Source organism: Balaenoptera musculus, chromosome 10 (assembly GCF_009873245.2).
Source record: "Balaenoptera musculus isolate JJ_BM4_2016_0621 chromosome 10, mBalMus1.pri.v3, whole genome shotgun sequence".
Taxonomy (NCBI): domain Eukaryota; kingdom Metazoa; phylum Chordata; class Mammalia; order Artiodactyla; family Balaenopteridae; genus Balaenoptera; species Balaenoptera musculus.
The window spans coordinates 52,495,309-52,521,983 of record NC_045794.1 but is presented as its reverse complement, the minus strand read 5'-3'; the positions used below and the strand labels follow the sequence as shown (position 1 = coordinate 52,521,983).

The window sequence follows — 26,675 nt, the reverse complement described above, 5'->3', positions numbered from 1 at the left end:
GCACCAACAAAGGAGAGCAACAATGTGATTACTTTTAGAGCTGTCTAACCTTTTTTACACTGAAGAACGCAAAAGTACAACTTGTCACAGTGCTCTCCATTGTCAAATCCTACAACGCATGCATTTCATAGGTTAGGATTTGATATAACCCTAATTATTTTAACGTTTGCAAGGATAACTGAAAAAGTAGCTAATTTTGCAAAAATGCACATAAAGTGACATTACGTACACACTACCCAGAAAAAATGTAGCTGAGATAGAAAGTGAAAAACAGTTCTAAAGAATGGATACGTGCATCTGGATGCCTTGGTGAAATCAAACTCATAGTTATATTCCACAAAAGAATCATAGTTAACATGGCTCTAACATGTGACGCCAGGAGCAACTGTTCTTTAGAACAGAAAAAGGAATATTTTTATGCTGAAATGGTTTAACAAATTAAATTTTTAACTAATGTTCTTCCACTTAGTTTTTCTTTTTATTTTTTTAAACATTTATTTATTTATTACTTATTTTATTTTTGGCTGCGTAGGGTCTTAGTTGCGGCTCGCAGGATCTTTGTTGAGGCAGGCGGGATCTTTCGTTGTGGCGCGCCGGGTCCAGGGCGCGTGGGCTCTGTAGCTGTGGCACGCAGCCTCTCTAGTTGAGGCGCACGAGCTCAACAGCTGTGGTACAGGGGCTTAGTTGCCCCGCGGCATGTGGGATCTTAGTTCCCTGACCAGGGATCGAACCTGCATCCCCTGCATTGCAAGGCGGATTCTTTACCACTGGCTACCAGGGAAGTCCCCACTTAGTTTTTCTTAGTTTATGTTTGCAATAAATGAAATCAAACACTGACAAACCAATCTAAAATGCAGAATACATTTAGGTGAAAGATATATCACAATGGATGGGTGTGATCTATGAGATCAGACTACCTGAGTTTGAATCCTCGTCCTGCCCCTAAGGAGCTGTGTTACCTTGGAAAAGTTGCTTACCCTCTCAGTGCCTTAGCTTCCCCAACTCTAAAATAACAATTAAATAAGTGAATCGGTAAAATGTGCTTGGAGTAACTCCTGGCACATAGTATATGCTCACAAACATTAGCTCTTATTATTATTTAAATATACAAATATTTGCTTTATTTCAGAATTATATGAATCGGAAATTTCTAACAGTCCATTTATACCCAATCCTATTTAGAGTTAGCAGGCCATTCTGCAAACACAGAATCCTATTTAGGCCAGAAAATGTACTACTCTTGGATTGATTTCCATGGTAGGATAAAGTTATCCTCAGGATAATAGTCAATGAAACCCTTGCCATATGGCAGGCACCATTCTAAGCACTTCACATTTATTCGCTCTTTTAATCCTCAGGAACTTATAAGGTACATATTATCATTTTCCCAGTTTTAGATGTAGAGATTGAGGCATAGGGAGGTTAAGTAATTTACATAAGATCTTAACGGCTGGTAAGAAGCAGAGCCCTTAAGTAACTGGACGGAATGATTTAACAGATTTGAACCCAAGCCATCTATTATAGTTCCAGGGCCAGTGCTCTTGACCACTACACAATTGGCAATGAAAAGCCTGAGGTTGTTACCAATCCACTCTAGACACTCTGATTCTATGTTCTCCTAATAGACAATGTGGCTGATAATAAATACTTAATAAAGATTCATTTAATTCAAGGAGATTATTTGAAGATTCTCCCTCTTGACATTGAGTGAAAAAAGTAGAGAGTTAAGGTAGTAAAAAGCCTGAGACAGACTTCTAGATTTAATCTTTCTGTCCCACCACATGCAACTCCTCTTTCCCTTTCACCTTCAAATCGTTTCTCTAAGCGCCTTGGATACATCTTTAGGATATATAACCTAAAGATGCCTAGAACTGAGTCCACTTGCATCTACCAAAGCTTCAATATGTTGATGATACGGTACTTTTGAGAGTCAAACAAACCAACAGCTACTCCCCCCACTCCCCCCCCCGCAAAAAATCTGAGTTTCAATTAGGCAGCTTTTTTCCCATTGCGCTCCCTGAGCTGCCTGGATGAGGACCCTAGCCAGAAACAATCCTAAGTCCAAAAAGAGGCAAAAGAAGCACATTCTTCTAAGTGGTGACAATCTTTGGGAAAAGAATTAGCATTAAACACCCCCTAGAAATCAGCACTGAGCAAAAACCACCCAGAAAATCTATAGTTCCTCAAGTTTATCCTCAACGTCTTCACTTTTGTATTGCTTTTGACTCAAATAATTGCACCTATGAATAACATTTATAGATAACCAATATGTTTTTTTAATGCCAGACACAATTTACACATCTTTCTAATCTCCCAGAATATCTAGCACATCACTTTGAAATTATTTGGTGTTAAAAAATGTGGGTTGAACAATACCTAATGAGCAGTATCACACTATGTGTTGAGAACAGAATTAGATTACATAATTGTCTATCATTTTCTGCTTAAAATTTTTAATGATTCCCCATTGCATATTGAAGGGTTTCCCAAGCCATATTCTGTGAAACAGGCAATACCCCTTCAAACAAATTTAGTAATGGAAATGCTACCCAATATAAAGGGTCTGAGAGGCTTTACAATAAATGCACCTGCTTAACTTTCTCTCAACTGGTGCCTCTCAAATGGTTTTGACCTTACAAAACCCCTTCCTTTCCTATCGCCATCCCACAGACATATTCTGGTAAATCCTTTGGATAACATCCAAATTCCTGAACAAAACAACTAAAGTTCTACATCTAGCTGCTGCCTAACTCTTCACCCCTTTCTCTTGCCATACCTCCACATTCCAACCCACCCCACGCTCCTGCCATACCAATATACTCATAACTTCCCCCAAATAGGTCTGCTGTTTCTTATTTCCACCTCCACATCTTTCTTCATTCCATAACCTTACTGTCCTTTCACCACTCCCAACTCCCACCACTCCTAACTTCTCCTATTTGGGTCCCCAGTGAGGCACAAAGCATGATGTCATATCCCCTACAACAATTTTCAGGGCACTGATTTGCTTACATCTCTGTCTCCCTCTTCTAGATTATAAACCTCTTAAGCATAGGGAGAGTGTCTTTTTCATCTTTGTATCCCAATACCTAGCACCTAACAGCCATTCATTTATTGAGTGAAAGAATGACTATATAAATAACTGATTCTATGGAAATGAGTGTTCTGGATCATCATTTCCCACCCTGCTATCTCTGCCATCTCAACTGTTAATGGTGCTTAAATGTAAGAATCTGAATTAAAACCAGTTGGTTCCTTCATAGGAATTAGCAGTTTCTGTGAAGAGGTGGGAAGTTGAAAGTGCAATCTGACTTGAGATCTAGATAATTCAAATGCCCTATTTTGGTCAAAAATTTCTACTTCTCCATCTTTTTTAACCCCTAGAACTCTGACATCCAAAATTTGACTAACGTTAATTTGTTAGCTTTTTGGTTTGGGTTTATTTTTATTTCCTTTCACTTCCTTCCTTGCAGTTGAACAATCAACTGCCAAAGAGAGATGATATAAACAGGGAAGCGGGGAACTTACGAAGTTGATAATTAGCTCAAGAATAAATGAGCTGATTGTGCTAGTGGATTTAAAGCGTCAAACCTAAAGGTCAAATCCCTTTCCAATAAATGCCAAAAGAATGTCTACATCAGTGGTTGTCCACAAGCTAGTAAAATGTCCCCCCCCAAACTGCAAGGGCTAACCAAGAGTTGACAAATTTGAATTTTGTCAGGTAAGGACAAAATAAAAACAAAAAGCCCCAAACCCTAATCTCACCATAATGTCAGAAAAGAAAATTATATTAACACCAAGAACTCGGAAAGCAATCTCAAGATAAAGAACATACTTTTGAATAATATATTTAAGTTTTGTGGGAAAACATTTTATTGTTGCTATTTTTCTCACTTCTTTACAAAAAGAAGACACTTCATCATGGGCTAGCATTTGGAAACCACTAATCTAAATGTCTGCAATAAAATTCTATACCTGGCACCCAGTTTATGCTCAACTAATGTTTGCTGAATGAATTGATCAATCAATCATTTACTTCTCAAAATCAATTGGCCAAATTGCTAGAATCGGGCATCTCTTTTATTAAGCAGAGATCTTTCCTATTTGTTATAAGAAACAATAGAACCCTGGCTACTCAGAATCCTCAATCTTCCAAACCATTTAGAGAGAACACTTTTTAAAAAAATAGACACATTTTATTTTATTTATTCTTTGATGTGGACAATTTTTAAAGTCTTTATTGAAGTTGTTACAATATTGCTTCTGTTTTATGTTTTGGTTTTTTGGCCTTGAGGCATGGGATCTTAGCTCCCCAACCAGGGATTGAACATGCACCCCCTGCATTGGAAGGCGAAGTCTTAACCACTTGACCGCCAGGGAAGTCCCTAGAGATAACAATTTTAAGATACCAAATTTTACTCAGCTCACCTGTATAAATTCTTACTACATGGAAAACAATGTATTAGGAGCTGATGAATATGCAAAGATGTAAGATATAGTCTGTGCTGTCAAAAAACATATTAGCTTAGATGGAAACATAAGATATGTACTCAATGCCTTTACAGAGGTAGAAATAAAGCACATGGAATTTCAGGGGAAGGAGAATTGCTTCCAGCTTTGGGAGAGGGAGTGGCAGGGATATGGGGGGTTGGGAACTGAAGAAAAGTTGCATAAAGAAGAAAGTTTTCTTTAATATCTCCAGGGTTAGCCATTTTTAAACTTTTTGATCTTAGGATCCCTTTACACTCCTAAAAAAGTTATCAAGGACCCCAAATGCCTTTTGTTTATGTGGTTATACCCATCAATATTTACTATATTAGAATTAAAGCTGATTAATTTTTAAAACATTTGCTTATTCCATTAAGAATAACAAAAATAAAAATAATAATACATATTACAAAAATGACATTTTCAGTGAAAAATAACTATATTATCCAAAACAAACAAAATACATATTTAATGGGAAGAGTTTTACATTTTTTTTGCAAATCAAGTCTCTTTAATATCTGGCTTAACAGAAAACAGCTGTATTCTCATCTCTGCTTCTGCATTCAATCTGTTGTGATATGTTGTTTTGGTTGAAGTATATTTATGAATGAAATCTCGCCTCACTCAGATAAGTAGTTGGAAAAGGGAGGAATATTTTAATAGCTTTTTCAGATAACTGTAGACATTCTTCTTTGATATTACACCAAAATTCAACAATGATAATCTGAAACTATGTATTATCAATGAACTTTTCATACTATTACATTAAATTTCATTGGTCTACCTTACATTTTGACTGGATCTTTTAACTTTGTATGATTTTGTAACATCATGCACTGTTCGTTTGGAAAACATTGGTTCAATGGGTTATGCAGATCTTTCACATGCTGACACATTACATTATCAATATCAAAAATATTCATTAATATCACCATTGATTTCATCAGATAAATCTTTAAATGTTGAGAAGCTGTCAAGCTCATAGTGGCAGATACAAGCTTTCCAAAATTTTATTTTTTAACTTGAAAGCTCGAATTTTATCATTGCCAACAGTACAGTCAGTTGTTTTCCTTAACGTGACAGAATCACTTCATTCATTTTTGAGAAAATACTTGCCAAATACCCAAGTTTAAATAACCATCGTTTGTCTATTGGTCATTCTGTCAAGTGAAATGGTGTTTCAAACAAGCGCACCAGTGCTTTTCCTGGAGACGGCCACTGTACTTTGCGACGCGGAGGCTCTTTATAAAAGTGTATTTCTTGCTTCTTCACACAGAATAATAAAAAGATATGCACTTAAGATCTAGAGTTAATAAAATTAATATAAATCTTACTACTTCATCAAGGACATTCTTAAGTAAAAATGGCCTTTTCTCCTGTTTGGATGTTAGTGAAGAATGGAATGACTGCTAAAAAGGTTTGCTGCCCCTGCCTAGCTTCACACTAAGACAACAGCAGTTTCACCTGCTTTGGCTTTTGCAACATCAACGCAAATGTCAACACAGTGAAAAAGGAAAATAAGGTCGTAGCATTAGTCTGAAAATAGTTTTGCCTTTGTGAACCCCTTGCAAAGCTCTCAGATGCCAGGGGTCCTTAGTCCACGCTTTGAGAACTGCTGGTCTGGCCCTCCGGTTGGTCCATAACAAGCACAGTAAATGTTTCATAAGCACTCGTTGAGTAAGTGAACGGCGGACAGAGGAATACATTTATAACTTACCCCATGTTGCCTAGCAAAAAACAAATGGTTAGAAAATAATACCAGTAGTATTTAGACCTCTTACTACTTCTAGAGCTAATTAGTACATTTCCTACTTCACCTAGTCTGTGGACAAATGCACATGCAAAATTTTGAGCTATTTTATCAAAGTGAGGAGAATAGTTATGGCAGATTTCTGAAAGTAACAGTCAGAGTGCTACAACCCAATTTTCTCAGCACCACTCCTTGAAATTCACAAAAGTATACGTCCTGCTAGGGGATAAGAAAACAAATTGTGAATTAGTGCTATCTCCAGAAAAGGAAAATTAATTTGTTGATAAATTCTCACATTTATTGAACCCATACCTTGTACATGGTACTATTAATTCATATACTGCTAGTAGAATAATCAAGGAATACGAACTTTTGGAAATGATTGAGAATAATAGAAGTTGTATCATTAAACAAGTTTAGAACCAGGAAAAAATCTTGATTAACACCTAATACATAGATTTGTGAACATGAAGTGACCACCCAACAAAGGTAAAATAATTAGTTGAAAGGTGTTTCACAAGTAATTTGTTTAAAATCGTCTTTAGATGCTGAAGTTTGAGGATAAAGTTTTTAACGAAACAACTAGGATGAAATTAGAGTTATCTCTTTAATAATGTCACATTTCCTTCTGAAATGTCTTCTTGAGTGGGAGAAAGCCCGCGCAAAGCAACAAAGACCCAATGCAGCCAAAAATTAAAGGGAAAATGGTGGAGGTAGAAGTAGCACCAGGAATGCATAGCTTGGACCATCCGTTCCTCAGTCTATGATCATCATCTGTGTATGACTACGTGAGGATGTTGCTCATGAAATATCATCCATCATGTGTGTCTCAGCGGAAAAAAAGTGGGAGAAACGATGAACTGATCCAAACCACTTGTTTTGTCAATAGCAAAACAGAGATAAAGAGACCTATTGAAGGTCATACAGCCATTTGGAGAAAACATTAGGCTAAAACTCCTTTTTATCTACATGTTGTGGCATCTGTGTTTTCTTTATTATTCAGTTCACATAAAAAGTAAGAAAAGGACATAAAGAATTGTACCTAATATTGACAATGCAAGGGTTACAGTTACACTGTGTCCATTAAGAAGGTACACCAATGGTATAATTTAAATAGAATTATGGGGCTTCCCTGGTGGCGCAGTGGTTGAGAATCTGCCTGCCAATGCAGGGGACACGGGTTCAAACCCCAGTCCAGGAAGATCCCACATGACGCGAAGCAGCTAAGCCCGTGCGCCACAACTACTGAGCCTGCGCTCTAGAGCCTGCGAGCCACAGCTACCGAAGCCTGCGAGCCACAATTACCGAAGCCAGCGCGCCTAGAGCCCGTGCACAGCAACAAGAGAAGCCACCGCAAAGAGGGCCTGCGCACCACAACAAAGAGTAGCCCCCGCTCACCGCAACTAGAGAAAGCCCGCGCGCAGAAACAAAGACCCGATGCAGCCAAAAATAAATAAATAAATAAATTTATTTAAAAAAAATAGAATTATGGACATTAAGTCCATCTTCTGATGTTAATTATAACTCTATTAAACGCTATCTTTTTTTCAGGATTCCTGTTTTGTAAAGCATCTAGTCAAATTCAGGGACTTATTCATTCTCACATGAATGTTTTAAAACTTCTATCACCAATACAGAACACAAATCTTTTTCTTTTAAAGTATAGATTGATTTCACAGTCCATTGATTACACAGACAATGTAGTTTCAGTGTCTACATTACATGTGTTTCATCTAAAAAGTTTTTCTTAATATTTAAAAGGTGCCAACAGGAAAGCAAAACCCACACAAACAAATCACTTTTGATTACTATTAAAAAATGACTTGAGAATTTTTCAGTCTTTTTAATTGTTTCGTTTTGTTGTGTTTATACAACACAGTTTTGCTTTTCTAGTACTTGAGTTCAAATTTAAACCTTCTCACTGACTAGTTAGGTTTCATTTGACAAGGTTTACTCTGAGTTTTGAAAGTCTCATCTGTATGTCTGGAGTTTGTAATAGTTTCCTTGCAAGACTGCTACTAGAGGAGCACCTGGCACACACATACCTCTAAATTAATACTATGATTCCTTCCGTAAGTAACATTCCCTGTTGATAATTTGTTCCCCGTGGAACTCACGGAACTGAAGCTCAATGCCTTTTAGTGACATTTTATATGGTTGATTTTTCTTACTGAAAACATTCTTGACTTCTCTATTCTACACAGTATTGTTTTCTTCCTCCCTTTCTGGAAATTGCTTCTCTATCTCTTGGGATATTTCCTTCTGATTTCCAAACTGTGACTAAGCTCCAGAGATATCCCTTTAGTACCCTCTGTATTTCTCACTATTTAATCTCTTTCTTACAGATCTCACCTATTCTAACAACTTCAACCATCATTTCTTGATAGGTAACTATACAGATCTACCTCCAACACTGAAACAAGCTCTAATGCTCTATCTTCTAATATCTATTGGATAATGATAACATCAACTTGCACTTGCATGGTATAGTCTTATATGGCTTGTAAGAATCTTTAGTCCCACCTTATATTGTTATTCAAATATCTTGCATGTGTGCATCTTACTATTATGACATTATTACTAATAATCATTTTTGAGTACCTGCACGAGGTGATCGTGTATATGTGTATCTAATATCATTTAATCCTCATGTCAACCCTGAGGTAGGAACTGCTATATGCGGTAGTCATTAGTGCTATTTGCCCCACATTTCTGGCTCTCCATTTTCCAGGCACATGGTAGGAATGCATTTTCTGGCCCCCTGTGGTTCTTGAGACTGTGTCACTAGTTCTGGGCAATAAGTTGTGAACAGTGATACTGTGTGCCACTTCTAAGACAGATCACTTAATTGTTGGCGTGAGACTCTCCAGAACTCTCTTTCTCTCTCCAACAGTGATCAGCAATGTTCTATAATTAGATGATGACTGCTCCATTAACCATGATCCTGGAATAGGAGACATGGAGCAGAGTTCCCATCTGACAGACAATGAACATGCAATACAAGCAAGAAATAAAACTTCAATGGTTTAAGCCACTGGAATTTGGGGATTATGTGTTCCAGCAGAAACTAAGGTTCAGAGAATAACTTGCGTGAGGTCATACGGCCAGCACTGGAGCCAGAATTTGAACTGAAGTCTATTTTAATCTCCTGTAGTACATTAAAAAATTCCTCAATGGCAGGGACTCATATGCCCCAGATTGCTGTCCTTGTTTAGGAAAACAACAGGGTCTGGAAGGTTGAGAAGTCCAATGTTAAAAACAATGAGACCACTTTGAAAAGCCCAGGGTCTTTCTCTCATTAGTCATCCCTTCTATTCCGAAGTATCCCAAAGAGATTCTTACCATGGTCAGAAGATACGGCTCTCCTCTCATATCCAGGCATAAAGGTTAGGAGAGAGTTACTTCATCTTGGATCATCTGTAGCTAACAAATTAGTCCCAACCCTTCAAGAACTAAAGGTTTCACTCAGCTGCAAAACTGATTGAGTAGCTCCTGGTGACAATAAAATGACTGATTACGAAGATTTCATTTCCTGAAGTGACTGAAAGCTCCCTGGGTACTAACCAGATCCGCTGTACCTTCTTACTGATCTAATAAGTCAGTGCCCAGATGCAGACCTTAGAAATAGAGTGCCCTGATTTTAATCAATCTATAAATGTAAGAAATAAAATATTCGTTGCCATGATGCTAAAAAAAAAAAATGTTTGTCCTTCCCAGTGGCTCAGAGATCATGACCCTGGCCCTAAGGAAAAGGAACTGTAACGGTTCATTTTTTGACCTGTAAGTAAACAATATATAAAACAATAAGATTTTAGAGACAACCTATAGACAAAGATTTGGCTGTGGTTGCAGAACAGAATGTAAACATCAGTAACTTCACATTTTAAAACAAAAAGTACTCCCCTGGTGGCTCAGTGGTTAAGAATCCACCTGCCAATGCAGGGGACACGGGTTTGGGCCCTGGTCCAGGAAGAACCCACACGCTGCGGAGCAACTAAGCCCGTGCGTCACAACTACTGAACCCGCGCTCTAGAGCCTATGCTCCGCAACAAGAGAAGCCACCGCAATGAGAAGCCCATGCACCGCAACCAAGAGTAGTCCCCACTCGCTGCAACTAGAGAAAGCCCGCGCAGCAATGAAGACCCAATGCAGCCAATAAATAAATAAATAAATAAATAAATAAATAAATAAATAAATAAAACAAAAAGAAAATGTACATAGCTAACAAAATGTAAAGAGTGCCCGGAAAGAAAGGCAGAATAAAGGGTGAGAGTATCAGGACCCCCATCTTACAAAGTAGAGAATTAGGAGATATTAACTAGACTGCAAAATGCTAACTGGACCCTTAGAATCCATTTTTCCTTCTCCATATTAGTAATAGAACGCTCTGAAATTTTCGCTGAACATAGAGCTACATTTCTCTGCCTCCTTTGCATCTAATTGTGAATAAGATACTACGTTCTAGCCAGTGGAATGATGTGTGATCTTTCACATCACCTCCTTTAAAGACAAAGTTACTTGCTTTAGACTTCCTCTTCCCCCTGGGAAATGGCAAAAACTGCAACAGCACACTTGGACACTGGGATGGAAGCTACTTGAGAAAGGCAGACTTAACAGGTCATGAAGCAAAGCTACTTACTCACCAACTCAACCTTAGGCTATTACCTACCTTAGGCTAACATGGGGGAGAAAAATAAACTTCTACTTATGTCAGTCACTCTACTTGGAATCTTTTTGTCACAACAGCTTGTCATGTAGCCTATCAAAAGTTCATGAGCAAATATATTATTTAATGTTGCAAAAGTGAACAATAAGGGAATTTTAAAAATCAATAAAACAATAAACAATGGTAGACAAAATGGAGAAGAAAGAGCAGATAAATCCTTATTTTTCATAACCGGATATTATCTAAAATTGATGAATCAAGAAATACTACCAGAAGAATGATTTTCACAGGAGTGAGGCGGAGATGAGAAGGGATAGAGTTGGAGGCTGTTGCTTTTCACCTTAAGTTCCCTTGTATCAAGAACCATGTGCAAAAAAAAAAAAAAAAGCTTAGATGTGCTAAAAAAGATGCAGTGCCTCAGTGGACCATTTCATCTAAAGAAAAACTTGCTAATGCAGGCTGAACAAATCCTGTCCTATGCCTGAGACTATAAACTACAGTTATCTATATCACTAAAAAACTGTTTTTAATGAGTTGAATATAAGCCTTAAAAATAGGTATCTGTAAATCGTGCTTCAAATATTTTAAGTTAGAACTTTGCCACCATTCCAGGAATAGAAAGTTTTAGCACTGGAAACTGCAAATAAATATTTGCTTTTGTATCAGAATTTTAGCATCCTTCCCCTCCAAGTTTACTTTCTATTGCAGAAAGTAAGAATTTTCTCATGATGGTATGCCTTGTAGCTTGTACCTGATAAAGCAGATAAAGGAGAAGTTTTATGAAAATGTAGTTCTTCTATTCCACTGAAAAGTAAATCTTAATGGCCTCTATCAACTATCTTTTAACACCATGTTGAACTTGGGAGAAAGGAGAAGCCCTGAATGAGATCATAAAGTGAAAGAAATAAAGTACTTTGCATAATGTTGTTTCTACTTTGTCCTCAATGGTTTTCTTCATTAATTTTAGATGATTAAATCATGTTTTAAAAAGAATTCAGGTATTTCATGTGCACCTCAAACTACTTATCACATCCAAAACTCAATTTGTTTTCTTTCTTTACCAATTTATTATTCTTTCTGTATTCCTGATCCTGTTAGAAAGTACTTCCATTCTACACAGCCACTAAACCCCGAATCTGGGAGTCATCCTCAATTATTTTCTATCTTAATCTTTCATACTTAATTAACACCAAGTGCTGTCAATCTTATTTCCAAGATATTGCTCAAATACATCCTTTTCTTTTCATCTCTCATCTAGAATATAGTAATGGCCTCTTACTGGTCTTCCTGCCTCTACCCTGACTCCCCTCACAGCCAGTCTCCATACTGCTACAGAAGTGATGTATACTCGCTCTGACCATGTCAGAACCCTCCTTCATGTACTTCCATGGCTCATTAACACCTATGGGGAAAGAACCTATCAGATTCATTTCTTTTCCTATCTTAACTTCAGTCCCCAACACTCCCTGGTACACAATGGTACAATCCATTAACTCTCTTGTCCTTTACTTTATCTCTAGTACCTCACCAGTGCCTAACCTCTAATAAGTATTCAATATGTGTTTGTTGAATGAATGAATGAAGATTCTCTCCTGATAACAGTCAACTATTTATTGTTTCCCACACACCTTTTCCACCCTTACCATATCACCCATATTTTTCATACCACATAAAGAATGAAATCTTCATTTTTAACCTTCAAGACCCAGTTTAGATATCATCTCCTCTGGGAAACTTTTTTTCACAGCTATTCTTCTCACCCTTCTCCCCAACCCTTCCATTAGAAAATGAATCAATTCTACCACTATACTACTTCCTACTTCAGTACCTCTATTATTTATCTATTACTGCACGTTAGAATTTTAGATATAGATAGATAGATAGATAGATAGATAGATAGATAGATAGATAGATAGATAGATAGATAGATAGATAGATATGCCTCTCCTAAAAACTCCTTGAGAGCAGCCAGAGGTATTCACTTCTGTAAAATAAAGGCTCAGTAAATGCTTTCATAGAACTGAACTCAAATGTCACTTCCTCTGTTTTCCCCCATCTCTGTTCATAATGTCCTAGTTCGCCCAGGACTAGAGTCCTATCCTATACCCAGGAAGTGCAGTATACAGGAAAGAGTCAGAACTGGGTTTAACTTCTGACTCTATCACTTAACCAGCTGATAAATCCTGAGCAAATTAGTTTCTTGTCTCTGATTCCTAACCTGCATAATGTAGACCACAACACTTATTTCACTAAGTTTTGGAAGGGTTAAGTGAGATAACTAGCAGGCTACTCAGTGAATTTTACTTCCCTTACTGAGAAGGAAAAGCAAGAGGAGGTCTGAGATACCATGGAGAGATACAGACAGAGAATGAGAGAGAGAGTGCGTATGCATGTGTGCATGTTTGCATGAGTGTGCATGCGTTCGTGTGTGTGCATGTGTGTGTATCTGGGTTGGAGGGTTTAATTAGTTCCATTTTGGGCAGGGTAAGAATGAGGTGACTGTATAACAGACAACTCAGGTAAGATTAATTTAAGATTAATTTTTCTATTTCAGTAATTATGTTTTAGTGATTGTCAAAAAATCATTATCTTTGGCAAAAAGGAACAATTTCAAGTTTTGCAATCAACTGTTTCAGTCAATTATATAGAGTGATATAACTTTATGCATGCATGAGGCAAATGTACTAATAAAACAGGAATCTGACAAAGTAACCTTTGGTCAACTCTAATTTGAACATATCAATAGCAGTTATAAAATACTGTTGTAATTCAATTAAAACTGCCAATATCATTCACTCTTACTCAAAGATAAAACTATTCTATGACTTATAACTAATTCTGCATCATGACCCTGAGAATTATCTAGAACATTAGAGGTACCGAATTCCCAGTAGTAACCTTGTAACTGATATTGATTTGTCATCTGGGAGGCAAGAATTCTACCATTGAACCACCAATGCCTTTGATTTGTCATCTGAGTGTCGGTAACTTCCATTGTTCTCAGGTACTTCTTCCATAGGGAATGCTAGCAACATTTTATATTCTATAATTACAGTACTATTTGCATTCAGATTATTCTATAAGCATTTTCTAGCCTCCTATAATTATGCTTTTCTGGATTCAATTAAATGTTGTTTTGCAAGGGAAAGGTAACATGCTATACAACATTCTGTATTTCCCTCAGGTAACAGGAGAGCTCAGGAAAGACATCAACTCTTGGATAGACTCTAGCCAAATGGCAAATGAATCAAAATATCCTTAAGAATGATGAAGTTAAGGTATCAAAGGTATGGTCATAATCGCTGAATGCAGTAGATGTTATTACATAATTAAATGAAAATGAAAAAGATAAAAACAATCCTTAAAAGAGTGAACATATAATATAAAAATAACAATTCAGCAACAATCATGTAGATCTACAGGTCCCACTTTAGTTAACAAAAGCAGAGTGGGGAAAAAAAAGAAAAGAAAAGAATCCAAAATTCTTCCTGCAAAGAAGGGCAAAACGCTGTTGAATCTTACTTTTTTTAATTTGATGACTAGATTAGTTCAGGCTTAATGATATTTTTAAACACTTGTTCAAGGCCGTGGAACCTAAAATATGATGTCACTGTTTCACTCCCTATGAAAGATAAAAGCAAATAAAACATGGAAACCATATGCCAAAGATTGAAAACCAAGGGGAAAAGATCATAAAAAAGGGATAAAACAGCAGGACAAAGAGTGTCATCAAATATGTCCATGATCAGGACTTCCCTGGTTGCGCAGTGGTTAAGAATCTGCCTGCCAATGCTGGGGACATGGGTTCGATCCCTGGTCTGGGACGATCCCACATGCTGCGGAGCAACTAAGCCCGTGCGCCACAACTACTGAGCCCGCATGCCACAACTACTGAAGCCCACGCGCCTAGAGACCGTGCTCTGCAACAAGAGAAGCCACCGCAATGAGAAGCCCTCGCACCGCAATGAAGAGCAGCCCCCGCTCACCGCAACTGGAGAAAGCCCGTGCGCAGCAACAAAGACCCAACACAGCCAAAAATTTAAAAATAAATTTAAAAATATATATGTCCCTGATAACATAAAATATAAATGATTTAAATGCACCTACTGAAAAATGACTCTCATATAGTTACAAAACAAATAAATGGCATAGTGGGATCAAAAAAGAAAAGAAGCAGAAAGAAAAAGAGAGACTGCATACATGCACACACACATGTGCACGCGCAAGTGCACACACACACACACAAAGACAAAAGTGGCAACAGGAATAAATATCTTTTAAGAGAGAACTCACTCATGTTCTCCCTTAATCAGATTCCTACCAGTTCCCACTGACATGGTAAATAGAATATAAAAATAGAGGAAATCTATATATATCAGCCCTGGGAACTAAAATAGGATAAACTTGTGCAAGATAAAGTACAGAGGATGTACTGAAGAAAAGGCCAACTCTCAACTCATCCATGTGCAAACACTGTTCCTGCAAGTTAGTGAAAGAGAATCCAGGATTCTAAATAGGAGGAGCCAAGTCCAGAGAACAGGTAGGTCAAAGGTATGGAGAGCTTGATAACCAGCACAGGGTATGTCTAGATCCCATAGGTCACTGCAGCAAGCACTTCTGACACTGAAAGCCACACTAAGCAGGGGTACTCTGTGGCGATGCTCAAACCTAGCGTGCCAAGGATTTGGGAAGCACTGTCAAGGCTGAGTTTTGAAAAAGACAATCAAAACTGGGAAATGCTCGGGGCACTGCCTAGAATTTCTGATGTCACCCTAATTAGAGAAAAGAAACTTCAACCCTAAGGCAATACTTCTTGCTAGAGCCACCTCCAGTTCTGCTGCTGCTTCCCTCCTCTCTACCTGAGGCCCCTGAAGCCTGAAAGTTAAACTATGGTAAACCTAAACTTTTCTCTTCTCCCCTTTTATCACCTTGAAAGATTAAGAAAAACACACCAAACTCAGCTAGAAGCCTCTCACTCCCCAAACTGGGCAAGCCCACGCTGCATTCATCTCTTACTCTATTTAACAAACAGATGCTGGGAACAAAGTGAGAAATAAGATGCCATGGTCCCTGCCACCATGAAGCTTACATATGTGTAAGAACGATATTATTAGCTAGTACAATAAGGATCACGGAGAAGCAGAAAGGGAATAAAGATCCTATATAACAGAGGGAAGTAGTCTAGTTTGGGAGGCATAAGAAAGCCTTCCTGCAAGTAGTAATATTTAAACTAAGAATAAAGGATAAGACTGTGTTGCTCAGATTAAGAATGAGGAAAGAAGTGTACCAGACAAAGAAAAATACGAGCAGTAGCCCTGAGATAAGAGTGTGTGTAACCCACTGAGGGTTATGAAAGAAGAGCAGGGTGGCTGGAAGGTGTAAGTGAGGAACAGATGGGGGAGATGACGAGGCTGACGAGGTAGGCAGAAGCAAATCTTGAAGCTATTATAAGAATTTGGAACTTCATCCTAAAAAGAAAGAGAAGTAATCGAAAGAGAGTAACATGATCAGATCTTTGAATTTAAAAGACTGCCATGACTAAAAGGTGGAAAATGGATGGGGGTGGCATCAGAACAGAGGTAGTGAGACTAATTGGGAAGCTACTGTAGAAATCTAGGCAAACGATTCATACAGGGCATGAGATAGGGAAAAAAAATTAAGAGGACTCCAGTTCTGGCTCAAGGAACTGGGCACTTAGCAATACCATTTACTAAGCTAGGGAACAAGGTGGGAGACTTAAGCTTGGGCAAAAAATAATAATAATAATAATAATTAGTTTTGAACATGTTGAAGGTGCACACAAGCAACCAAATGGAGATGCTATAGAAGAAAGTGGATATACAGGACTGTAGCTTAGGTACAGAACTAGGTTGTCGGTAAATTTGGGGGGAGTTAATTTATCAAATGGAACTGAAGCCATGGAGTAAGTAAGATTGCCTAAGAAAATCTGTAAAATGAGAAAAGAAAATGTCAGCGCCCTGAGGAACCTCCACATTTGGAGGTGAGCTAGAAGAGAAAGAACTAGTAAAGAAGATGAAGAAGGAGCAGTGGCCAAAGAAGGCAGAGGTCAAGGAGAGTGTTGTTCCAGAACGACAATGATAATGATGAGACTAGGATGGTGAGGATGAAGTTGCTGGCTAACGTTTACCCTGAATTAACTCTGTGGAAGACTCTGCGCTAAGTGACTCAGATATGCTATCTCATCTAACGATTACAGCAGTCCATGTGGTAGGAACGCTACTGTCCCCATTCTGCAAGTGAAGAAACTGAGGCACAGATGATTTAATTAATTTGCCTAAGATCATATATCTAACTCAATACATATTTTTGGATGGATGACAGAAAAAGAGTGACAGCAAGGATGTGAACAACTTGTAAAACAACTTTGTCACAGAGGATGACAGGCTGAGTAGGTATTTTGTTTTTTAAGATGACAGAAATTAGAGCATATTTAAATGAGGGATATTAGGAGATTATCCAAGAGTTTAGGAAAACCTTAAAAAATTGTGAAGTAACTGAATGTAAGAGAAAAATTAATTAATTAGGAAATTAATCAATTTAGGAAAAAATTACAGCTATACCAAAAAAGTAAGGATACAAAGGGATTTTCTCTCTCTTTGCCAAAGTTTTTTGCTCTGTAATTTAAGGGGTTGGGGAAAATCAGCAATTTCTAATCACTATCAAGAACTTCCCTTTAATTATTTTCCTTCATGATCTCTCTTGGTTATTTCACACTTGGTTATATCACACACACAGGAAGTTCTGATTAGCAGTCACATATGTCTGATTACTAAAATAATCATACTTAACAAAACAGCTTACTTGGGAAATCCAAGGCTCAGGAAGATTAAGTGATTCATATAAGGTCACTCACGTATTTTTTAAAAGAGGATGTCATTGTCTAAATATGAAGAAACTGGCCCAAATTAGCACAGGGAATCAATGGAATCAATTCCAAACCACACTCCAAAAGTAAAAAACTGAAAGATTTTAGAAGGATAATGAAGAAGGCATACTTTTTTTCTTCTAATTAGAAAAAAGAAAAAAAAAAAAGCAATAATAAATCCCAGAAAATGGGGGGAAAAAACCACACCTGTATAAAAAAGTCATGGTCTAACCATGACACAAATTAAACTGGCATGACTTTAAGCAACTGGTATTGTACAGGAGAACCCATCTGAACATCACACTATGGTCATTCTTTTTCAAATGTCACAGAAACAATTTAACACCTTAAAAAGTTAAATGGGAAAAAATGTAATCAAAAGAAACGACTATATAAGGAGTGAGTCAGAATAGTGTAATGATGAAGAGCACGGACTCTGGAGCCAGACTGCCTGGATTCAAATGATGGAATGCCTCAGTGCCTCAGGCACTAATCTTAATATATGAACTATCATAATAATATTGTACCTCCTTGATAAAGCTGCCACGAGCATTAAATGAGTTAATATATGTAAACAGTAAATACTTAAACTAGTGCCTGGCACATAGTAACATTTGTTTGTATTTATTATCATTATCATTATTATTATTATTTGATATATGGATAATGAAGCATAAAACCAATGGGAGAAAATACAAAGATTTGATCCACTGGAAAATACAAGAACACTAATAGATAAATGTGCAAGGAGCAGAAATAAATAAAAGTAGAAAAACATATAGATAATAAAAGAAATGCTAATCTCTAAACAAACTGAGTTATATACACCAATATGGATAACACAAATATAATGTCATGGGGGAAAAAAGCAAGCTATGGAAGTTATACAGCAGATAATACCATTTATGTAGCGTTCCAAAACATGCAAAACTAAACAATAAAATATGTAGGGCTACATCTATGGTAAACCTATAAAGAAAGCAAGAGCTTATCAGTTATCATTTGTGTTAAGTGATAATCACAAAATGCATGACTGTGACTAAGTAAAGGGAAGATAGGACTGGTGAAGGTCACAGCTTCAACATTCCATTCCTGAAGCTGAGTGGGGGTACCCAGACTTCTGGAAATTATTCTTTATACCTTGTATAGGCATTATGTATTCTTTTTGTGTGTGTGAAATATTTTATAATAAAAAGGGAAAAACTTACTAATACATTTTAAAGGCAAGAGAAAAATTCTTTTAACCTCTCAAATTAGTAAAGTTTTTTTTTCTTTAAAGCTCAAGGGAAGAGATTTTCTTCTTTAATGATAAGACCAAGTTAACTAGTTCTAAGAGTTAAATATATTTCTAGGATGGTCAAAGGCAAATTCCACTGACAGTTTACCCTGATAAAAGAGGACTTTTCCCATCTGAGAGATACCACTAAGCCTAAATAAGCAATTCTTAGCTGTACATTTAGAACAACCATCATAATTTCTCCTGCTTAATGCCATTACTTTAGATGGGATAGCTAATATGATGCTTCTAATACACTGTAACCTATCCTCTAAATCAATACTAAATCTTTCAAAGGGTTATGTAACTTTGCTTATGGATCAAATTACACTAGGCTACAAGGTTCAAATATAGGATCTTAGTCTGAGAATAACCTTTATATTTAGTTCCACAAAATAGACAGCTTGAACCAAACATAACAAGAGAACACAATTTTGCATAATTTATTAATCATGTCACTTCCATTAAAAATTATGAAAGGTACTTGAAGACTTTTAGACAACCCAGAGATTATAGAATCATTCTATAGAATTATAGAAGGCAAAAGCAACATCAGGTATTGCCCATCTGAATTCGTTCAATTTGCAGATGTGAGAACTGAGGCACAGGGAGTTAAAATGCCTTAGGCAAGAGCAGGACTAGGAAACCCAGTCTTCCAAGTCGCTATCCAGTGACTATGCTGACTCCCTTGTGACATGAACATATACACAAGAATGCAGATATGCTAATGAGTCTGCAATTTTTCAACTGATTCTGCACATAAGTAAACACCCTCTGCCTTCAACCCATCCTCTTCCCGGCCCCTTAGGGTGATCTGACTAGAAGGCATATTCACACACAAGAAATCAGGAACAAGGACAACAACGCATGCACTTTTTCTTTTTCATGCTTAATAACTGTCAGCTCAGAGCTCCAAGACCACTTGTGGCCCCTCATCCATTGTCCTATCTATTCTCTTGTACTGTGTACTGGGAGACATGGCCCTACCTTTCCTTACTTCACACTACTAATCTAAGATGAAAGAAGTACCCACCTACGATAGTCACTATAGATCTCTCCCAACCGCAACCAAGCCCAGATTCTCTCTCTGACAACCAAACACAATAGAAGCAAGAGAAATGAAAGAATAATGTAAAATTCAGGGCTCTAGGATTTATACAAGGGCTGTCCTGATATTTGTTAAGGACTCTAACATGCAGCATGGCTTATTTTCAATGTTGCCTTTAACATATGTGCTGAAGGACTGGCTGGTTTTGTTTTGTTTGGATTTTCGTTTTTGTCTTTAAATAAAATAACTGCCCCAACAAACCATAAAAATTCACTGTGTAATTTATAGTAATAGAAGATAGTTATTCCATGGCCATAACAGAGACTGCAGAAGATATGTACTTGCACGCAAATCATCTACTAATTTTCATCTTTATAATAGCACGATAGCCCTAAAAATGATGCTTATATAACTGAAAATATAATTTTTAAAAAGTGTTCATGTACTAATCCCTGAGACTACATAATAGCCAGGCCTTAGCATAAAGTACATTGCCTGGCATAAAACAGGCAATTGCTGTTGAAAGAAGATGTTGAGAAGGAGTTTTCCTGTCATTGCAAAAGTTCAGCTACAGCTCAAATTTTCAAACAAAAGTCTCCCCCACGCTCTAAAGGGAGACAACAAGGAGTCGCTGAATGTTGAGACCAGAACCTCTCTGAGAGGATCCACAAAGCAAGAAATCAAGTGTTGTCTATAGACTCTGTGAGTCATAATTTCCACATATGTGTACTTTCCAAACATATGATAATGCTTTTATATTAAAAAAAAAAAACTCAAATTTTTACAGTGGATTTTTGCTAGTATTTTCTCAGTCAACAGCTACTAAAAGCACAACTACTAGCACATGGGAGGGCCCCCTTTTTTAAAGTGAGTTAGAAATTACTCTTAATCCTGTATATTGAACATAAACATGTCACTTTAGACGAGCATTAGGAACAATGTACTATTTTTAGAAACTTAGAATCAGGATAGACCGTTGGTCAGGAAGCTAGGCCCTGAGAACACATTTCCTCTACCAGCACTGTTTCTCTATTTCACCTGCAGTCATCTCCATAATTTACGAACCTTTATTTACAGTCGGTGCAAATAAGTCCTCTCAGTGAAGTATTGGGTTGACCAAAAAGTGCCTTCGGTTTTTAAGTAAAAATAAAAGCCTCATTTTTCATTTTCACCAAGAACTTTATTGAACAACGTATTCATCCTTTTGTTCCACTACCTTCTGACATTTTTCAGGCAACTTCGTAATTCCATCTTCCTAAAATTTTTTATCTTTTTGAGTAAAGAACTGTTCCAGGTGCCTTTTACAGTATTCCAGGGAACTGAAATTTTTCCATTAAGAGAATTTTGTAAAGACCGAAATAAATGGAAATCCAAAGGTGCGATGTCTGGTGAATAGGCGGATGAGTCAGAACTTCCCAGCCAAGCTGTAACAGTTTTTGCCTAGTCATCAAAGAAACATGCGGTCTTGTGTTATCCTGATGGAAGATTATGCATTTTCTGTTGACTAATTCTGGCCGCTTTTTGTTGAGTGCTGCTTTCAGTTGGTCTAACTAGGAGCAGTACTTGTTGGAATTAATCGTTTGGTTTTCTGGAAGGAGTTCATAATAGAGGACTCCCTTCCAATCCCACCATATACACAATATCATCTTCTTTGGATGAAGACTGGCCTTTGGTGTGGTTGGTGGTGGTTTATTTCGCCTGCCCCACGATCTCTTCCATTCCACATTATTGTACAGTATCCACTTTTCATCTCCCGTCACAATTTGTTTTAAAAAAGGAACATTTTCATTATGTTTAAGTGAAGAATCATGTGAAAATATGGTAAAGAAGGTTTTTTTCACTTAACTTATGTGGAACCCAAACATCAAAGCGATTAACATAACAAAGCTGGTGCAAATGATTTTCAGTGCTTGATTTGGATATTTTGAGTATGTCAGCTATCTCTTGCATGGTATAACATTGATTGTTCTCACTTACTGTTTCGATTTGATCGCTATCAACTTCAGCTGGTCTACCTGACCGCGGAGTATTGTCCAGAGAGAAATCTCCAGCACAAAACTTTGCAAACCACTTTTGATGCGTTCCATCAGTCACAGCACCTTCTCCATACACCGCACAAATCTTTTTTTGCGTTTCAGTTGCGTTTTTACCTTTCCTGAAATAATAAACCATAATATGCCAAAAATGTTGCTTTTTTTTCCATTTTCAATATTAAAATGGCTACACAAAAAAATTCACCAATTTTGATAAGTCTTTTTTAAAATGCACGTTGATAATGACAGCTGTCACATACAATCTAACAAAATTGTTTCGAATGAAGTTGAAGACAACTAAGTGCTACTAGAGCCATCTTACAGAAAAAAACAAATGAACCTTTTGGCCAACCCAATAAATTCCCTCCACTTTCCTTCAGAAAGTCAGGTACAAGAAATTGTCTCACTGTTTCCAAATCAGCACACAGCTGGCCTGTAAATAAAATGTAATACAGTAGGGGCTTCCCTGGTGGCGCAGTGGTTGAGAATCTGCCTGCTAATGCAGGGGACGCGGGTTCGAGCCCTGGTCTGGGAGGATCCCACATGCCGCGGAGCAACTAGGCCCGTGAGCCACAATTACTGAGCCTGCGCGTCTGGAGCCTGTGCTCCGCAACAAGAGAGGCCGCGATAGTGAGTGGCCCCCACTTGCCACAACTAGAGAAAGCCCTCGCACAGAAACGAACACCCAGCACAGCCATAAATAAATAAATAAATAAATAAATAAAAATGCAAAGTCAAACCATGTAAATGTTTGCACTTTGTACTATGCACTTTGCATAGTACAAAGAAGTCTAGAATTAGAAGAGACCATAGAGAAAATCTAGATCAACCATGTGACCCAAGCTATGTCTATCAGGTTCTTTCTCTCAGGAATTCAGGGTCAAGGCTCATTGATTTAGTCTCTCCCTGTGCTTGGAACTGAGGGACACCTAAATACCCAGGAGCTGCTGAGCAGCCACATACAACTGTGAACACAGGAAAAAAGAGGGAAAAGAAAAGGTCAGCAAAGAGAGAACAATGAAGCAAAGAAATGCAAAGACTAGAGACAGAGGAACTTCCAGGTTTTCCAGTCCCTGGTCCCTAATAAGGTCTGTGTGCATTTGGCTTCCATCAAATCCCTGTCTTTCTTTCTTTTTCCTAAAACTAGTTCAAGTTCATTTCTGTTACTTGGAACAGAAGCTTAAATGCGGCAGAAGCCAAAATCCTTCATAAGGTCAACTGGTTGATTTATTACTGATCTACCTTTCCTATACTTTCTTTTCATTTGTATTTCCTTAAAAGCCATAAATATGACTTTGGTATGCTATACAGACAAATATGTGAACAGAGATACAGGATTATGCTGAGCATTTTTAAAGGGAAAACCCATCATCCCCAGGAAGGAGAAAATATAGGAATACTCAAGGTAAAGCCTTGAGATAACTGTACAGCAACCAGAGATGCTAACAACTGGTAAATTAAATAGCTACCTGATTACCCTCCTACCCAAAGCCGATTTAATTCTGAATAAACCCGATGGGTAGGTCCAATTCAGTCTCCTCTGAGGCATGAGAAAAAGGTCATAACTGAATATAGGGCATTTCGTCTGGAATGCCCCAAGTAATTAGCACAACCACACAAAGGTTTGGGTGCTCTCCAGTGGTATCCCTAGCCCAGACCCAAATCCAAAACTGAATATCAAACCATCTTAGGGCTTGGCTTAACTATTTACCCTATGACATAACCAGCACCTCCTGCTATTAGATAAGGGGAAAAAAGTAACAGAAGCTTAATATCATGGAACTCTGTCCAGGTGTGTGCATCTGTGTGATATGCCAGGTATCAAGACTTTCCTGAGACAGATCCAGTCTCCCCAAAGCTGGATCCGCACCCATCAGATCTGACTACAAGTAAAGCAGTTAAACAAGTATAGCAAGTCAGAGCTGACAATCAGAAGTTTGAACCAATGTAGTGGGTGGCTCTGCAGGATTATATAAACAAAAACAATATTACAGGATCCTAGAGTTGGAAGGGACATGGAGACTCTGTTCAACTTCATCATTTTACAGAGAAGGAAGCTAAATATCAAAACCAAATTTATCAACCAAATCCCTAACTATAGTAACACAGGTGAGACAAAAATCAAAGGGACTGTGACCAGATTATGACAGAACCAAAAAGCATTATTTCCTAAAGCTGCTCTAATGGTTGAAAATTTATTTTTAACTATAAAAGAAAAATTGTATTAGAAAAATCTATGAAAACTACTGTTGAGATATTTTTTGGATATTCTTGTTACTTAAGTTTAGCAAAAGGGTAAAGATTTCCGATCAAATGGGTTAACGTTTCAGTTAAGATATTAGACCAAGCACCTTTAAAAGCCAAAAAACTGTGTCTTGATTCAGAACCTACATGGTTGTATGCTTGCAACCTTGGCAGACAGGCAGTTTAGGCACTGTGACAAAATTCTCACTGGCAGAGAGATGCTTATTTTAATATTAAAAAAATCCAGACATTTACATAGGGCCCTAATAAAAGTCACCAGAAATTAGACTAATGTGTCGGCTGGGACCAAAATTAAAAGAATAAATGTTTAAATGGTCCAAATATAAACTTGGTTTTCAAAATTTCTGGCAAGGGGCCATAGTACTATGGATTTGGGTCTTCAAGGGCTGCTTGACCACAAGTATTAGGTAAGTCAACACATCACTGAGGGAGGGCAAAAAGAAAAAACAACAGATAATCTCTGGCAGTTACAATCTACCCTTCATCGTTCAGCACAGTATATTTTAGAAGACTGCTGACAAAATGTGAAGACAGAACCTGTTGTGTTCCCCAAGAAGTGCTATTAAAGTTACTCCTAAAATATAAATCCATTAAAAAGTAGATCTTCTTGAAAAACAATATTAATTAGAAGCAAACATGAAATTGGTATTATTACTTAAATTAACATCGATAAATACTAAATATTTTTAAAATCTCCCATCAATCTGAATTGACAATTTTATAAATTACATGAATCCTGAAGATTATTTTATAGACAAAACTATTTTTTAAAAATCTATTTTGCCACCAGCGCTGCAAATGGAAATATGAAGCGACAGACCAGAGGGTGTTGAATATAATCTATGCTTAGTAGAGTCAGCTTTCAACTAATTTATAAGTCCTAGTTGTTAGCCATATCTTATTTTGACAGTTTACTCTATTGGTGGCAAAAACAAAAGCAAACTAAAATTTCCTAAGAAATCTCAACTCTGAGGAATTATATTTTCTGTTCTTCCATTCCAGATAAAATTAAGAAGTGAGATGACTAGATACTCATCACAAATATAGAAGTTCGTGCAATTTCACATTTACCTTAAACTCTACATTTGTACTTTGAAATAATTACTTTGTATAGTAATCTTACGTTAAAAAAAATTCCGCACTGATATTTTCCACATGATTTTAAGAAAACTATCTTTACAAATCATCCTGTTAAGACTGCAAAATTACCCCCACTTGACAGCTTATATCAAACGAGCTTATAAACCAAATAAGGCAGGAATGGCACCTTTCGATCATATAGTTGTAAATAGTCCAGGGTGAAACTTAACAAACCAGACTCGGATGCATTTTTGTCCGCTCAAAAACAAAACAAAACTGGTACCTGTAAAATTCGGGGTTTTGCTCGGTTTTGGCCTATTAGACACCCACCGGGCCCGCGGGAGCCTGACCCCGCGGCGCGGGCTGCGGTGCGCCTCTGGGTGCACCCTTAGTCTCCGCGCGCCCGCCGCTCCCGGCGCTGCCCCCGCAGCCGCCGGGCGCCCCACTCCCCTCCCCGACGCGCGGCGGGAGGCGCGGGCCCGGCTGGCCGTTCCCACGCGTCCAGGCCCGTTATCTGAGCGGCCGCGGCGGCGGGGCCGCCCCGCGCGGGGAAGGGGACTCCGGGATGGCCCCCGCCGCGGGCCCCGCGCCCTCCCGAGCTGGGGGCGGCGTCCCTGCCCCGGCCGCCCCTCCCTCGGGCGCCCGCGTCGGTCGAGAGCCTCCCTCGGGCTCAGGTTCGCTCCCGGGACGGGATAAGGTGTCAGCCACGCTGCCAGACGCCTCCCGTCGGCGGGGGCGAAGCCAGCCCTGCCCTCCTTCCATCCGCCCCTCACCGCCCGCGCCCCTCCTCGGCTCAGGAGACGGAGGTGGGGGGGGGGTCCCCGCAGGAGGCTGAAAGGGGCGCTGCCGGCTCTCTCAGGGGAGCGGAGGTCGGGGTCACACCTCAACTTGGCAGGGTCGGGGCGTGAGGGCAGAGGCGGGGCGGGGAGGGAGCCCCAAACTCACCCGACTGAGCGGCTTCCCGGGCCGCGGCTGCGGCCAGGCAGAGGCTGAAGCAGACGCAGAGCGAGAGGGGGCGCGGGAGGGTCCGCCGCGGGCTCATGAAAGTGCCAGGGAGCCGCCGCCGCCGCCGCCGCCGCTGTCCGAGCCTCCCTCCCTTCCTCCCCGGCTCCGGGCGACGGACGGGGCGGCGGGAGGCATGACGGGAAATTCCTGGGCACTGGCAGCCGAGTCCAAATATGAG

The 26,675-nt window shown here is 38.6% G+C and overlaps 1 protein-coding gene across 2 annotated transcripts in view; it reads right to left on the bottom strand.

Moving 5' to 3' along the window:
• Positions 1-26,612, bottom strand: part of MSRB3 (methionine sulfoxide reductase B3) — a 158,307-nt gene extending 131,695 nt beyond the window's left edge. Inside the window, exons 1-2 of one of the 2 annotated variants that reach the window (XM_036865905.1) lie at positions 26,438-26,563; positions 22,092-22,269 (exon numbers count right to left, since the gene is read on the bottom strand). The gene's annotated coding sequence lies outside the window, so the exon portion shown is untranslated. Of the gene's footprint in view, positions 1-22,091; positions 22,270-26,437 lie in introns of both variants that reach the window. The other variant, XM_036865904.1, reaches the window with a different exon arrangement.
• Between the last annotated feature and the right edge of the window lie 63 nt (positions 26,613-26,675).